Source organism: Chrysochloris asiatica, unplaced genomic scaffold (assembly GCF_000296735.1).
Source record: "Chrysochloris asiatica unplaced genomic scaffold, ChrAsi1.0 scaffold00042, whole genome shotgun sequence".
Lineage (NCBI taxonomy): Eukaryota > Metazoa > Chordata > Mammalia > Afrosoricida > Chrysochloridae > Chrysochloris > Chrysochloris asiatica.
In genome coordinates, this window is record NW_006408560.1 from 18,149,831 (window position 1) to 18,155,079 (window position 5,249).

Here is a 5,249-nt window from a genome sequence, read left to right on the forward strand (position 1 = left end):
CCTGAAATGGAGCCAGAGATGATGACATGAAGTGATGGAGCAGCTGGAGACTTTAGATCCAGAGAGGGAGAGCGACTGTGTGCTGAAGACCTGGGGGGCACGGGGAAAGGATTGCATGGAGGGGATTGTAACCGTGGCAATGAGACAATATATGATAGAATGAATGTAAAACTAATGTTCTCCCATGTAAACTAATTCACAATAAAACATTAAAAAAAAAAAAAAGTGAAGAATAATTTAGTACATGTTTAAGCAGACTAGACACACAACTAGGGCAACTTTGACTTGCACTTGGAAAATTCAAAAAGAATTTGCTATCTCTCCCTTTTCCTAGAGACTGGTATGCTACATTAAATTCCTCTGTATGGCCAGATACTACGTGGAACATGAAGAATAACATGAAGAAAACAAAAACATAAAATTCGAGTTAGAAAAAGTGCTTTACTACTTGATCCCCAATCTTTTTTAAAAAACAAAACAAAACAAATACATAAACAAATACATAAACGAAACACATACCTTATCCCAGACAATGAAATCTTTATTCTTTCAGTTCTTTAGGCCCAAACTCCTCACAATCCATACTGTATCCTCTGTTTCTCATCCCATATCCAATCAGGAAGCACAACATTTCAGGGATACCTTCACAACATACTCAGGATTCAATTATTATTTATCACATTCACATTGCACTGCATTTCAGTCCATCAAATCTTGCCTAGATTCTTAGCCTAGACCCCCAAGCATGTCTTGTCTGTCCTAACTCCTTTTCAGTGTATCAACACTGCACTGAGAAATATCCATAACTTTGATAATGCTATCATTTCTCCTTGGAGTCCTGGTGTGGTGCTGTGGGTTAATGAGTTTGACTGCAAAGTCACTTTGAACCACAAGATCGGTGGTTCAAGCTCACCAGCTGCTCCTTGGAAATGAATGACTAAATATCAGAAGATCTGTACAATGACATCAAGAACATCACATAGGAAAAAAACAAAGGATCATAAAAAAACACAGGAAAGAAAGAAAATAACGAAATGGGTGTCAGAAGAGACTCTGAAACTAGTTCTTCAACATAGAGACACTGAAATGGATGGAACAAAAAAGGAAGTAAAACAGCTGAACAGAAAATTTCGAAGAGCACCTTGAGCAAGCAAAATCAAATATTATAATGAAATGTGCAAGGAATTGGAATTAGAAAACCAAAATGGAAAAACATGCTCAGTATTTCCTAAGCTGAAAAAAACTGAAAAGAAAAATCAAGCCCTACCTGCAATATTAAATGTAAATATGAAAAAAAATATTGAATGATGCAAAAAACATCAAAAGAAGATGGAAGGAATACACAGAGTCACTGTACCAAAAAAGAAATGGTCAATGTTCAATCATTTTAAGAGGTAGCGTATAAATCAAGAATCAATAGTACTGAACAAAGAATTCCAAGCTATGCTGAAGATATTGGCAAAAAATATACCTGGCTCCAGGAATTGACAAAACGCAATTTAAATCTTTCAACAAACTGGAGGTGCTCATTTGTCTATGCCAAGAAATTTGGAAGACTGCTGCACAGCTAACCAATTGGTACAGATTTGTATGAAGTGACCCAACGGAGAGCAGATGTCATCAAATAATATCGTTAATAGCACATGACAGTAAAATTTTGCTGAAGATAGTTAAAAAATGGCTGCAATAGTACGTTGACAAGGTACTGCCTGAAACACAAGCTGGATTCAGAAAAGAACGTGAAACTAGAGATATCATTGCTGATGTCAAATGGTTCTTTGCTGAAAGCAGAGAATACCAGAAAGATGTTTACTTGTGCTTTTTTTTAAACTATGCAAACACTTTTGACTGTGTGGTTCATGACAAGCATTGTGAAGAATGTGTATTCCTGAGCACTTAACTGTGCTCTTGAGGGATCTGTAAATAGTCTAAAAGAGTGGTTCAAACAGAAGAAGCGTATACTGAATAGTTTAAACCCAGGAAAACTGTTTGTCAGGATTGTATTCTTTCACCATACTTATTCAATATGTATGCTGACTAAATAATCTGAGAAGATGGATTATATGAAAAAGAGCATGGTGTAAAGATTGGAGCAAGACTAATTAGCATCCTGTAACATGCAAATGACACAACCTTGCTTGCTAAAAATGAAGAGGACTTAAAATACTTACTGAGGAAGATCGAAGATCACAGCCTTCAATATATTGCACCTCCATGTTTTCTTTACATTGCACCTCAGTGTAAAGAAAACAAAAATCCTCGCTACAGGATCCATAAATAGCAACATGATAAATGCAGAAAAGATAGAAGTTGTCAAAGACTTCATTTTCCTTGGATCCACAATCAAAACTCATGGAAGCAGAAGTCAAGAAACCAAAAGACATCTTGCATTAACCAAATATGTTACACAAGGCCTCTATAAAGTGTTCAAGTGCAAAGATATCAGTTTGAGGACTAAGATGAGCCTGATGTAAGTCATCGTATTTTCAGTTGCTTCATGTGCATGTGAAAATTGGACAATGAGTAAGGAAGACCATAGAAGAATTATGTGTTTGAGATATGGTGTTGGAGAAGAACACCGAAAGTACCATGGGCTTCCAGAACAAACAAATCTGTGTTGGAAGAAGTACAGCCAGAGAGTTCCTAAGAAACCATGATGGCGAGACTTCATCTCATACTTCTACCTGTTTCAGGAGGGATCAGTCTCTGGAGAAGGACATCATGCTTGGCAAAGTGGAGGGTCAGCAAAAAGGAGTAAGAACCCCAATGAGGATGGATTGGCATAGTGACAGCAGCAATGGGCTCAAGGATACCAATAATTGTGAGGTTTGTGCAGAACCAGGCAGTGTTTTATTGTGTTGTGCATAGGATTTCTGTGAGTCAGAACAGACTCATGACACCTAACAACAATGAAGTTTATTTTAAGAAAAAAAAAAAAGATTATATGTGTAATAGTTTGGGCCTAAGAAGACTTTGGGAGTGAGAATGCTGATTTAGCCAAACCAGCTTTGTACAACCATTGTTAGGGAGTTTTCTATGCTTTACTCACTGACATGTATGTGAATGCCCACAACAGCACACTGTTAGGTTTTATTTCTGTTTTTAGTGAACAAGAGGTTTCTCAAACAAGAAATACTTGAATATTAAGGTTTCATTGTACATCTTAAGTAAACAAGAATTAAGTTTGAGGCTGCTATTTCTCCAGGTCAGAACCTCCCTAAACCTGTGTATATTAATTAATATCACATTAAAAGGTAACAAATGAATGTGAAAACGCCGTGAAATTTTTTCCCCTTTTTTCATCAGGTAAGCATATTTTTCACCCAATCCATTCATTAGCTCATATAATTACTTTACATTCCTAATTTGGAGTATGAGTGGGTTTAATCATTGTTGTTGTTAGTGCCATTGAGTCAGTATCAACTCAGAGCAACCCTGTATAGGGTTTCTGAGGAACAGTTGGTGAGTTTGAACCGCTGACTTTTTGGTTCAAAATGACCTTTCGGTTCAGTGCATTATCCCACAGTATCACACCAGGACTCCATATAGTATCATATCATCTGCAAATGGAGATGAGTCGTTATGAATGAGACTACATACCACAAGGAGCTCTGGTAGCGTAGTGGTTACGAATCGGGCTGCGAACCTTAAGGTCAGCGGTTCGAAGCTACCAGCTGCTCCGCGGGAGAAAGATGAGGCTTTCTACTCCCGTAAAGATTTACACCCTCGGAAACCCTATACAGGGTCGCTATGGGTCGGAACCGACTCGAAGGCACTTAACAACAACAACAACAACAACAACATAATGAGACCAGTTGAGGTAAAAGACGGATGGCAAGCAAAACAAAATAAAAACAATGCTGTTGAAAATGAAGAAGAGGTAGCAACTATAGAAACTCCATTATTGAATCTTATTTGAGATTTCTGGTCTTACGAAAAATATTTCAGCTTAGCTCATGTACTTCTTTATAGCTTCTTTTATCTTTGTATTCCTCAGGCTGTATGTAGATAATGGGATTAAAGAAAGGGGACAAAACTTCAAAAGCTAGAGCAATGACTATGTTGTTGTTATTGTCAAGTGCCATCGAGTCGACTCCGACTCATAACGACCCTGTATAGGGTTTCCAAGGAGCCGCTGGTGAGCTTGAATCACCTACTTTGCAGTTCAAACGGCTTTTTAGTCTGGCGCATTAACCCACAGCACCACACCAGAGCAATGACTATATCCTGGAATAAAGAGTAGGTAGCAGAGAAGCGAATAAAAAGTAGGCAACAGAAGGAGCTCTGGTAGCGGTCACGAATTGGGCTGCGAACCTTAAGGTCAGCAGTTCGAAACTACCAGCTGTTCTGCAGGAGAAAGATGAGGCCTTCTGCTCCCGTAAAGATTTACAGCCTTGGAAACTCTGTACAGGGTCGCTATGGGTCGGTTCTGACTCCACGGTACATAAACCACCAGCAGAGAAGCGAAGATAAATGAGAGCTACACTGCCAAAGAACAGCAAAAAGACAGTTAGGAGACACACGTAGAAAATTCTTTGCGACGACCTTCAGTTGAACGAATACGTAGAAGCACAGCTACAATACCAATGTAAGACATAAAAATGGGCATCACAGCTGTAGTAATCTCCACAGCATGGACAACACCCACCTTCTGAAGCATGACAATGGCTCCTGTGTCTGTGCAGGCCAGGCGTAGTACTGGAAGGCAGTCACAGAAGATATGCTCAAGGTGATTAGAGCCACAAAACGCAGGGTAGAAATCCAGGCAATTTCAGGAAGGGGTGTAATAAATCCACAAACACAGCCACTTAAAAATTAGTTGTGCACATAACTTGGGAGTCATGATGGTGGCGTAATGAAGAGGGTTACAGATGGCCAGATATTGGTTAAAGGCCATAGCTGTCAAGAGACAAACCTCCCTGATGCCTGTGGAATGGAGCAATACCATTCCACAGCAGACAACCATGTAAGGAAATGCTCTTCCTCTCACTGAGCAGGCTAGAAAGCATCTTTGAAATGGTGGCTGTGGTAGACCAAACCTCGATGAAAGAAAGGTCACTGATAAATATGTACATGGGAGTGTGCAGATGAATATTCAGTTGGACTACTGTGATGATGACCACGTTTCCAACAACAATGAAAGTGAAGATGATGAGCAGTGGTACAAAACAAAGGATAGAATCTCCCCAGAAATAAGGGAAAGCTGAGAAGATAAACTTCTGAGTTGTGGTCTGATTGGGGCTTTCCAT

At 39.2% G+C, this 5,249-nt stretch overlaps 1 pseudogene; it reads right to left on the minus strand.

Moving 5' to 3' along the window:
- LOC102828138 overlaps positions 1-5,249 on the minus strand; it is a 14,829-nt pseudogene extending 9,580 nt beyond the window's left edge.